This window comes from Rutidosis leptorrhynchoides, chromosome 2 (assembly GCF_046630445.1).
Source record: "Rutidosis leptorrhynchoides isolate AG116_Rl617_1_P2 chromosome 2, CSIRO_AGI_Rlap_v1, whole genome shotgun sequence".
Taxonomy (NCBI): Eukaryota; Viridiplantae; Streptophyta; class Magnoliopsida; order Asterales; family Asteraceae; genus Rutidosis; species Rutidosis leptorrhynchoides.
In genome coordinates this window covers 321,027,120-321,039,814 of record NC_092334.1, presented here as the reverse complement: position 1 = coordinate 321,039,814, position 12,695 = coordinate 321,027,120, and the positions used below count along the sequence as shown (strand labels likewise).

At 40.5% G+C, this 12,695-nt stretch overlaps 1 non-coding gene across 1 annotated transcript; it reads left to right on the top strand.

The window, feature by feature from the left end:
• Nucleotides 1-12,212: 12,212 nt before the first annotated feature.
• LOC139895527 (small nucleolar RNA R71) lies at nt 12,213-12,318 on the top strand. Its single transcript, XR_011775962.1, has one exon. It is a non-coding gene; the product is annotated as a small nucleolar RNA R71 (small nucleolar RNA).
• Nucleotides 12,319-12,695: the final 377 nt, after the last annotated feature.

The window sequence follows — 12,695 nt, the reverse complement described above, 5'->3', positions numbered from 1 at the left end:
AATGGATACAAGTACATACTTAATTCTACACTGAGTTTAAATCGAAAATCCCTTAGCTTTGGTAACTAGTAACTGCAGTACATAGGATGTGGACTGGTGGGCGCAAATAACAGTATATGGATCCATAGGGCTTGACATCCCCGTCCGAGCTAGAGCGCTAGCCTTTTAACGGACGTATGTTATTTGAGTTTATGACATGTTGGTTTGTGTGTATTAAAACAAATGGGGTAATTATCATTATAACGTTAAAGTTTAGTTACCAGGGTACTCTGTTACGTAGAATCATTTGATAAACGTTTCTGGATGAAACAACTGAAATCTTGTGATCCACCTTTACATACGATTTATGTGCAACATTAAAACTCTGAACTCACCAACCTTTGTGTTGACACTTTTAAGCATGTTTATTCTCAGGTTTCTAGAAGTCTTCTGCTGTTCGCTTATACGTTATACAAGCTATGTGCATGGAGTCATACATGCTTTATTCGAGAAAACTTTGCATTCACAAAATCATCACCGTGTATCTTATTTTGACTGCATTGTCAACGGATGTAGTATTGTAGACTATTATATACGGTAATTGTCTATACGTAGAAATCATCAGACGTCGAAAACCTTGGATTTATATATTCATTTATGGTGTGCCTTTTTAAAAGAATGCAATGTTTACAAAACGTATCATATAGAGGTCAAAACCTCACTATGAAATCAATGAATGATGTATTCGTCCAAAGTGGATTTGGAGCGATCGTCACAGAAACCAAAGTGGCTAAATGAAACAACTGAGATTTAGATAGATACCGTGATTGAAACTGATCACTTCAACTCATGGTTATCTTGATGATTGTCTTTTTCTTTTAATAAAGAAACGATGTATGTTTTTCCTTTTTAAGGAATGAATAAAAGAATTTTACCGTTTACAATAACTTGGTCATTATGTTATTTACAACGATGTTCACATAGCAATAACCGGCTAGCGGCAAATGGATTTCGACATCCACATAAGTCCCATGCAAGTTATTTTGTACCCCCTTAAGAGGTGATTGTCTAGCCCTCGTCGGTACAATTTTATACTGATAAACGGCCAATGAGCAGATGGCATAAATGCGCGTGACTGCACGGTGTACACGCCAAAACTAACACAAATGTATTCTAGACATACATACGAAGAAATGAACTAGTTCAACCGAAGAAAATTTGACACAAAATACTTGGGATTAAATTTTCATTAATTACACGTGGCTTCATTACTAGTTTCTTCAAAAATACACAAACTGTGCATTACAAGTTTCTAAAAATTAAAATCTAGGAGTTGCTGCACGGTTGTACCATCATCGGTGCAAAGATCCTCAAAACTACGAAAACGAATCTCCGCCAAAGCCTTTTTCAGCAGCCTTGACCTCCTGCGCAGCAGCCGGATTCACCTTCCTGGCAATATCCGGATCCAAAGGGATAGCCCCACTAACATGATACTTCTGCATCAACCTAACGGCGTGGGTGAAATTGGCCGACCTAATGCTATCCAAATAAACCTGAAAGGGTGACTTCACAGTGGAAGAATTGATAGCCTTCTTCAAAATAGAAGGAAGAGTACCTTGTAATCGTTTACACTCTTCCAGGGCGGCCTCCTTGACAGCAACCTCCTTATCCTTTTCCTCTACCACCCGGGCAAGCTCATCCTTGGCAGCCCTCAGCTGGGTCTCCAAGCTTTTAACAGCCTCTCGAGCCATGGGTGCCTGAGACAGTTCATTTTGGGAAGTACTCAGCCGGCACTCCAGGTCCGTCACCTGCCCCTCCAACCATCCAGAATAAGGGTAATCATCGCCACGAGTGCCCGGGCTCGAACAGCCTTGGAATCCTCCCAGGGGAGGGCAGAAACTGCTTGGTGAAGGGAAGAAGAAGACCCCTTCTCCAAAACACTCGTACAGCCGGGATAATCAATATCCAGCTGAGAGAAGGCACGGATAAGATCATCGCCTGCAGAGATATTGAAGTGCAGGTCATCAAAGCTTTCTAGGGTAAACTGTTCACCCTCACCCAAGTTTATGAGTTCTGTCTCGGCCATACCACCACCCACAGACGGCTCAGCAGTAGCTGCAAAACAAAAAATTATTAAAGATAGGCATGAGACAAAATCAAAATTTTTAGATAAGATTGATTTACTAAAAAAAGAATCACCTTTGGCCTTCTTTCGAAGATGAAGAACTTCCTGAATCCTCCTCTTCACCGTCGTGTGCCCCTCCGGCACATTGGGACCGGGAAGAATCAAGTCGGCCCCATCGCCAGCATTTTGCTCCAGGTCTTGAGGAGCGACATCCGGCTCGTCTCCCGAATTGACCGGGACGCTTTTCACCCGGATCTCCGCCAGATCACCAAAAGCCATTGCACTAGCAAACTCCATTATTATTATATAAACATCAAACACAAACAAGGTCAGTATACGATTAATAACATGGGCGACATAGCAGTTGGCTAGGATCAGTCTTCACCTGCTTCATTAAAATGAATAACAGGCTTGGTATTCAGATCTGGCCATTGGTGGCTAACTCACCCCAACACAAGCATGGCCTCCGGGTATGGCCGTTGTGGAAACTTGAACTCCTGGATGGCTTCTATACACGCCCTTCACGGTAGCATTCAGATTCGGAACTCTATTGGCTCTCTTCTTTCGTCAATTGCCCATTCGTAGAGCCCAACAAATCGTGGCGGTAGCCCTTTGCTATACACAAAAAAGAAAGACTCACGCCACTCCTTCAATAAAGTGTCCATGTCTCCAGTAAAATTGAATTGCGCTCTCCGTTTGATGGTAAACCATCCAACCTCAGACCTCGAGATGGAAAAGCAGAATCGAAACATACGGACGGTATGATTAAGGTACATCTACCACATTACCAATTTTTGGTATGCATGGGGATGTACCTGAGCAGGCGCTGATCCATAATGCGTAAAGAATTGGTACATAAATTTGGAATAGGGAAATCAAAAATTTCCCACACTAATGGTTGCGCCATAAATGGTAACCATGCCTGGGGGAGGCTTATGGGCCTTGTGGATGGCATCAGGCACCATCAATGTATAACGGGTCAAAAAAGGGTACCTACGTACCATCTCTTCAAGGTATCCATCACACACTTGACTCATAATACCACTAACATCTACAGAAGGCCTAGAAGAAGTCTCGGGAGCATCTACACTGATAGAAGTGGAAGACTAATCCGCCATATATACGAAAATACAAAAAGCAAAGTAATAAAGAAGAAGGAAACAAGAAAAGGTACCTTTGTTCGTAAAAAAAACAGTTGGTTTTTTGAAGAAGAAACGTTTAGGGCACGAAGGATGTAAAAAGTGCAAATATTGGAAAAGGGAAGCTATTTATAGGTTTTAAGAAAATTGATCCAACGGCTCAGATCAAAAGATGGATCAATAAAAGCAATGATTAAAATCGCAAAAAGAAATCTCTCGAACGCCGTTCCAAAAAGTTGAAAAATGAAAAAACACGAAAAGGGGGCGCATTTGCAGAAACTGTCCTTTCACGCTGACAAACATTAAATGCGCATCCAATCGGAAGCATGGTTTCGTCCCGAAAGTTTAACGACGGTAACCGTTCCGGCTACCACCACCAAACTGGGGGGACTTAATGATACGCATAATGATCCGTCTCAAAACAAGCAATCGTCCCGACAAGGATTTTACCCGGCACCGTCTGTCCCGGAACACGGACCCTTTCCCAACATCCATCCGACATCATCTCGGCAACTTTACCACTCCGGAAGAATGGCTAGATTGAGGGCCTGGATGACACACATATAACCGGCATCATGTAGCAAGTCATGACAATTATAACCGGCATCATGTAGCCAGTCATGGTGACAAGTGGAGAGCAAAACTTTCCCGGATTAGTCTAAGAGCTCTGACACCTTAGCCAGAACCGACATGCTGCTGGTACCTTCACCACTTCTTGGTTTGGAATTTCAACTCAGTATAACGATACCCTCCCGGGACAAGCACGCCGTTCCAGAGGAAGTGCACTGCCCCGGAACAGATACCTCGTCCTGGAACAAGCATGCAAGCAAGTTGCATGCCACGTCAGCCCAAGAATCTAGGAAAGTTTGTTAGGATCTGCTTGATTATTCCCATGAAAAGGACATGTGCAACGCCACTCCTCGGGATTGGCAAAGTTCGTGACAACCATGAAAGGAACATGTGCTACGTCATCTTTCCCTCCTAACATCTATAAATACATGAACAAGATCGTTTATTAAATAACACTGGATGCATTAATGTTACTCTGCCCAAATTAATCACGATAGCATTACTCAAGTCGATTAACTCAATTCCGATCAGTGCTTCGATCATCGCCAGAGCTGATCTTCACTCTAAGCTATTGACTTATTCAATTCCGATCGAATAAGGTTAATTCGATCGATTGTTTTACGCCCTTGGAATTCAGATTCCAAATCGGGGTTCGCACAATTATTGGAGTTAAAACATTTGACTCACTCTTTTTCCCAAATCAAGCACTCAAATCCGAAATCCAAAACACGAAGCGATTTTGGTTTGATCAGCATTAAAGCAATAGAATAAGTGAAAATGAGGGACATTTTGAAATAGAGAAGATGAGAGGGAAGAAAGTAAAAACCGGCGAAGTTCAAATGATCTTTGTTGTTACCATTCGAGAAACTTAAACACCAAAGGAATGCAAGTCGATGAGCTTGATGCCTGAACTTAATGTCAGGCTTGGATCAATCATCAATAAGGTGTATCATGCCACTAAGAACCACAACAAGCAAGAACATACAAACAACCACAAGAATATCTAACACACGCACATGTCAAATTATTACAATCATAAAGACGTTCATGTGTGAGAGTAGAAATATGAGTCTACTACCTCACACCGAATCGACCATTTAAAGTTTCACACACACAAGCATCAAATTTAGTTAAGTTACATGCCAATTCAAAAGATATATTGTTCACAAACCATGATAAAAACTTATTACAAAATTCCCTTGAGTGTCGGCTTGACATCTACACGCCCCTCCAAATGCACTCTTGATAGCCCAACCATTCCATGGGTACTTTCTCTGATTCATTGAAATTCACCTTTAGGAACTTTGCGATGCGGGTCACGTAATGACCACTAACACTTGGGAATCCCAATTTCTCACCACTTGCGTTGAATAGATAACTTGCGATAAGGTTGGGAATGTGAATGTGCTTCTTCTTGTGGATAGCATGAATCAACCAAATATCAAACATTGTCATCTTATCAACATCCACCGTTCGGTGAAAGACCGAGTGAGCGATGAACCGTTGGATGCATCTAAGTATGGGGCTTTTGAGCGCACTTAGGACTAGATTATCGGGAGTTGGCTTGACATGAATAATTTTTCTCCATGCTTGCTTGGGATTAAACTCATTTGGGTTGTAGGTCTCACATTTTACCATTCTTCACCCCCGAGCCAGAACCTGAGGTAGTTGCGGATCCATGGAGAGGCGACCTTGAAATCAACCCTAAGAGTTGCTAAGAACTCACGGGTTAGCAATGGATAAATACTCTCCTTCATGTAAAGGAGCATCTCCCATGGGCGCATAACCTTATTATCCTACCCAACCATGAATGTTTCCCGAATTTGATGACCAAATCCCGCTAATTCGATCTCAGTCCAATAGATGTACCTTGCTGGGCACACTGCCGTATGAATCCTACTAATCACTTGGTCTTGAGTTTTTTCATCCATTAAAATCACTTGCAACCACTTATGAACATTGGTTGATGTAAAACTAACCTCTCCTTTAGAAGTTGTTCCCTGCAATAGATTCAACAAACAATACGCTCCAAAAATGTTTTGATAACATTAGCAACCATCAAATATATCGCAAACAAACAATGGTGGGGGAATGTACCTCCCCCCCCCACATTTATACTCAAGATAAGGCTTCACAACATTTAATCATAAGTAACATGGTCTAATTGCAAAATGTTAACTCTAGTCAAAATCAAAGGTCAAATCAAGTTTAAAACTAGGAGCATGCATTTTAGTGTAGCAATTAGTCAAATCATCAAGCATAATAACTAACAAGTAAGGCTCAATTTCAATCACACCCCAATTGGTCAAACTTAGTCAAAAGTCAAAGAATCAAGAATCCTAAATTCAAGTTAATCACATACAAGCATGAAAGTTGGTTTCTTTTTGATCTAGACATAACATAGAAGCATAAAATGACCAATTGCATCATTACATTCTCAATTAAATTGCATCTTTGAAGAACCCACAAATTGGGAAGAACCCTAGAAATTCAAAGTGTAGATTTTCAAAATCAAGCATGCAAATCATCTTAGGAATCATGATAATAACAAGGATTCATCACCAATTTAGCATAAACATCATCAATTTCTTATCGATCTAGAAATGAGAAGAAACAAGAACATAGCAAGAAACATGCAATTAATTGAAGAAAAGTGATAATGAAGCATGAATCTTACTTTATTCATGTTAGTTGATGATTAAAAATGCAAGAAATCTCCACAAAAGATGTTAATATGATGCAGGGGCCAAAGTAGCTGAGATTTGGTCACAATATGAGAGAATAAATGAAGTGGGTGGAGAAAATGAAGTGTCTGAGTTGTATGTAAAAGTTGACAGCCCAGGAACAGGAGCGCCATACCTGAAGTAGGAGCGCAGTTCCTGCAGTACCAAAAGCACCGATTTTCAAATTAGAACATCGCTCCTGAGAAAACAAAAGCGCCGCTTTTCTTAGGAAAAGCTCCGTTCTTGGCTACTGCGTATTTTTGGTCCAAAATCACAGGTTAAAGCGTCGCTATTGAAGTAGAAGCGTCGCTCTTAGAAGACCAAAAGCGCCGCTCCTTGGACAAAAGCGCTGCTTTTGTACCTAAAGCAGTTTTGCAGTTTCAAAATTCATTTCAACTCATTCAAAAGCTATTTTTGACGTTTTCCGGATTTACCCAAATGCATGAAATGCAACTATATGCAAATGCAAACTATAAAAACATAATATCATACAAGTCTAAATGAAATGCAATCCTAAATGCACAAATATACACAAATGTGATTGTTTTGATCACGGGTCTATCACTTGACCCATTTAGCGCAAAGGTGTCATTTTGGGTAGAGCTTGATGTCATCAAGCTCAATAGCATTGATGTCATCTCTATAAACCTTCAATCTATGACCATTAACTTTGAATGTGTTCCCATTCCCATATAACTCCACATAACCCGTAGGATAAGCTTTCTTAACAATGTACGGACCTGTCCATCTAGATTTCAACTTACCAGGTGAGAACTTAAAGCGGGAGTTGTAAACTAAGACCTTATCGTTGGGATTAAATTCTTTGGGACCTTTAAGTCGAGCATCGTGCCAACGCTTAGTTTTCTCTTTGTATACTAAAGAGTTGTCATATGCCTTTAACCTAAGCTCCTCTAATTCATGCAATTGTGTCACCCGTTTTTCCTTACCTCTTTCTAGGTCTAGGTTTATCTCCTTAATTGTCCAAAATGCTTTGTGTTCAACTTCAACCGAAATATGGCATGCCTTCCCATACACTAGACGAAAAGGTGTAGTTCCTATGGGTGTCTTGTAAGCGGTTCTAAATTCCTACAATGCTTCATCTAGTTTAGTAGACCAAATCTTAGGGTTATTACTAACCGTCTTCTCCAAAATCCTTTTTAAGGCCCGATTAGTATTCTCAACTTGACCGCTAGTTTGGGGGTGGTAAGGGGTCGAAAAATGATGGTTTACACCATATTTTTCCATGACTCTCTCCAAAAGACTATTAACAAAATGTGTCCCTCGATCCGAGATCAATGCTTTCGGCACACCAAACCTAGCAAACAACCCTTTTAAAAACTTAACAACTACTCTCGCATCATTTGTTGGCAAGGCTTTAGCCTCGGGCCATTTCAAGACATAATCTACCGCCACCAAAATATAAACACACTTATTCGAGTTCGGGAATGGTCCCATGAAATCTAAACCCCATACATCAAACACCTCGCATATTTAAATGCCGATTTGGGGCATCTCATCCCTTTTGGAGATAGATCCCGACCTTTGGCATGAATCATGTCGCTTAACTAAATCGTGTGTATCTTTAAAGATATTGGGCCAATAAAACCCCGAATCGAACACCTTTTTCACGGTGTGATTCGGACCAAAGTGGCCTCCCGTTGGCCCATTATGACAACTTCTTAAAATATCCCGGGCCTCTTGCCCATAAACGCATCTCCTAATCCCCTGATCCGCCTTAATGCAGAACAAGTGTGGGTCATCCCAAAAATAATATCGTAAATCGTTGAAAAACTTTTTCTTTTGTTGGTAGGATAAACTTTTTCGTAAAACATTTGACGCCAAGTAGTTTGCATAGTCGGCAAACCATGGGACTTCATCGACTAGGTCGATTCTCATTAAGTGTTCATCCGGGAATGTGTCCCGAATTTTGGTCTCATCTAAAGGTTGGAGTCCCGGATTGTCTAACCTTGAAAAATGTTTGGCCGCCACATTTTTGACTCCCTTTTTATCCCTAATTTCTCTATCAAACTCTTGCAAAAGTAGCAACCAATGAATCAAATGATGCTTTGTATCTTGCTTTTGAAAAAGGTACTTTAGCGCGGAGTGATCCATGTAGACAGTTGTCTTTGAAAGTACAAGGTAAGATCGAAACTTATCAAAAGTAAATACTACTGCAAGAAGCTCTTTCTCGGTAGTGGTGTAGTTCAATTGGGCCCCATTTAGGGTTTTGCTTGCATAGTAAATTGGCCTAAAGTGTTGGTCAACTCTTTGACCAAGAACCGCACCTAGCGCATAATAGTTGGCGTCGCACATCAATTCAAAGTCTTTGTCCAAATTGGGAGAGATAAGAATAGGTGGGTTAACTAATTTTCCTTCAAAAAATTGAATGCCTCGGTGCATTCATCATCAAACAACAAAGGTTGGTCCTTTTCTAACAATTTGGTCATAGGGCGGGCGATTTTTGAAAAATATTTTATGAATCATCTATAAAACCCCGCATGCCCAAGAAAACTTCGGATGGCTTTTACATTCGATGGTCTAGACTAATGTTAGCCTTATCAACCTCAATTCCCTCTTTAGATATTTTATGTCCCAAAACTATCCCTTCGTTAACCATAAAGTGACATTTTTCCCAATTAAGAACCAAATTTGCATTTTCACAACTTGTTAACATTTTATCAAGATTTTTAAGACAATGGTCAAATGAATCTCCGAATACCTAAAAATCATCCATGAAAACTTCCATAGTATCCTCAACCATATCCGAAAAAATAGCAAGCATACATCGTTGGAATGTCCCCGGGCATTCATAGCCCAAAGGGCATCCTCTGATATGCAAATGTACCATAGGGACATGTAAAGGTCGTATTTTCTTGATCCTCGGGGTCTATCGGGATTTGGAAGTATCCCGAAAACCCGTCAAGAAAGCAATAGAATTCTCTCCCGCACAAACGTTCAATCATTTGATCGATGTAGGGGAGTGGGAAATGGTCTTTTCGTGTTGCATCATTTAGACGTCTATAGTCAATGCATACGCGCCATCCCGTGATGGTTCGGGTTGGGAAAAGCTCATTTTGGTCGTTTAAGATCACCGTGGTCCCACCCTTTTTGGGCACCACTTGGACGGGACTCACCCATGGCGAGTCGGATATTGGATAAATAAGCCCCGCGTCCAAAATTTTGATCACTTCTTTCTTGACAACTTCTTTCATGTTTGGGTTAAGTCTTCATTATCGTTGGACAACCGGTTTGTAGTTCTCCTTCATGAGGATTTTGTGCGTGCAATATGATGGATTGATCCCCGGGTTGTTAGTGGTTTTCCATGCAATGGCCTTATGGTGAGACTTAAGTAATGAGACAAGTCGGGTCTTTTGCTCTTGGGTGAGTTTCGAAGAAATAACCATCGAAAGTTAGTTTTCTTCCTTAAGATATGCATATTCAAGATGTTCGGGGAGTTCTTTAAGCTCAAGAGTCAGACGCTCCTCCCATGAAGACTTGATTTGGAATCTATCTTCATTAGGGATGGACTCAAATGACTCTTCCCGAATGGACTCATCTTTACTTTCAAAATCATCAACATTAACTTTCATTAATTCCTTAAAATCGGCCTCTAAATCCACAATCTCATTATCACAAGTTTGGTCGAACTCTGAAGTATCAACCTTTAAAAGTTTTTCAAGTTCATCATGCACATAAAGGTTAATATGGTCAAAGGTATAGCACTCATCATCATCGGTGTTACTCGGTTACTTCATAGCTTTTCGGATATTGATGGTCACACGCACTTCGCCAACTCCAATGTTAAGTTGGTTGCGTTGTACTAAGATGATGGTGTCGGCGGTTCCCAAAAATGGTCTACCTAAGATAAGGGGGACTTGAAGGTCCTCCTTCATCTATATGATAACAAAATCGATCGGGAACACCAAGGTGTCAATGCTAACCAAGATGTCCTCGGCGATGCCAATAGCGGTATTAAACGAATGGTTGGCCAATCTTATCCTAATTCGAGTTGGTTTAAGAGGTCCAAGACCAAGCCTCTCGTAAAGTGAATGGGGCATTAGGTTAATGCTTGCACCCAAGTCGGCTAGTGCATTGAACACTTCCGATTCACTGAACTTACAAGGGAAAACAAATTTTCCTGGATCTCCTAACTTCTTAGGAATCCTTGGCCTTGATGCAAGAATCTTGTTGCACTCCTCTTTGATAAAGAAAGATGTTTCGTCATGATATTTACCCCTTTGAGATATTAGCTCCTTGATGAACCGACCGTAATTCGGCATTCCTTTAAGCACATCGGTGATAGGTAGGTTAACCGAGACGTTTTTCATCATTTCTTGAAACTTTTTGCATTAAGCCGCCAACTTGTCCTTCTTTAAAGCTTTAGGATATGGCACCGGTCTCGTAATCTTTGAAGACTCATCACCCTTTTCTTACCTAACTCATCATTACCCTTACCCTCGATTGAGTTGACCTTTTCTTTACCCTTCTCCTTACTAACCCCGGTATCCTCTTCAATATAACTTGGTAGTGTTTCATGGGTTATAAAGGGTTGTGGTTGAGGATCTTCAACCCCTTGAGTGGTTAAACCGCTTCGAGTGGTTATGGCATTAACATTTTCATTTTGGTTTAGGTTATTAGGGTTTTGGTTGGTGCTTTCGATAGGAATCACTCTTGAGTTGTTGTGTTGTTGGTTTTGATTGTGTTGACGATTATTGTTGTAATTGTTAATCGGGTTGACTTGAGTGTTTGAAGGTAAAGTTCCTTGTGGTCTTTCGACAACTTGGGTTGAAAGTCGTCCAACGGCACTCTCAAGGTTTTGGAATGAGGCTTGTTGGTTTCGAATTTGTTGCTTTAAGAATTCATTCTCCTCCATTAGAAAAGCTTCGGTTGATTCTACCTTCTTGATATAGTTTTACATGATTTCTTCTAAGCTCTTCGAAGGTTGGGATTGTTGATTGTTTTGTTAAGGTTATTGATTGTAACCTTGGTTATTTTGTGATTGACTATAACCTTGGTTGTTTTGATAATTTGAATTTGCTTGATTGTTGTAAGGTTGGTTGTTGTAAGGTTGCTGGTTTTGGTATTGGAAGTTATTATTTCAGTTTTGGTATAGTTGTTGTAACCTTGATTTCAGTTTTTGTTTGTGAATTTGGATGGTGTATTGATTTGGTTGGTGAATGATACTTGTTTTTTGATTAGGATTGTAGTAGCTTTGGTTAGATGTTCCTCCCCGTTGGTAGTTTTGATTACTCACGTAGTTCACATGAGCATCCGAATTAATGGGAATATCATCTAGATCAACATGATTGCATTGAGTAATTTGAGGACAATTCTTTGTGAGGTGTGGACCCTCGCATCGTTGACAACCTACTTGCATTGCAAATACCGTTTATTGAAACTTCTTCAGTTCTTTCCCAAATGTTTGAAATTGATTGTTTAACCTTGCAAGCGTCACTTGCCCATTTTCACTCTCGACTTGTGCTACACTTTTCCTTCCTTGTCAAATCCCGCGGTGAAGGTGCCCATTCATACGTGTTGACCGAGATGTCCTCTAACATAATTTTGGCCGCATTTGGTGATTTGTACATAAATACCCCACCAGATGAAGAATCGAGATATTGCTTCGTAAAAGTATTACAACCCCGATATAATGTTTTGATATACTCCTTTTTCGTCAAACCATGTGGTGGGCAAGCTCTTAGTAGCTTCTTGAATCATACCCATGCATCATACAAACTCTCCTCACCCCGTTGTGTGAACCCATTAATCTCCATTCTAAGCTGCTCTACTTTTGACGGTGGAAAGAAATGATTGATAAACTCGTTTGTTAATTCTTGAAAAGACCTTATGGAATCGGATGGTAGACTTCACATCCAAGCTTTTGCGTCTCCTTGAAGTGTGAAGGGGAATGCCCTTAGCTTAAAAGCGTCATTGGTGACCTTTTTAGTTTTGTAAATATCACAAAGATCACTAAAGTGTTGAATATGTTCGAACGGATTTTCATCTATCAACCCATGAAAGTATGTATCCTTGATCAACGTGAAAAAAGTTACCCTCGATCTTCCAATTATCCGCTTCAATTGGTGGTTTTGTAATAGCCGGTGCTATCATTGTTGGTGCAACCAATCTAGCGTTCCACATTGGTGTGTCGTTTGGATC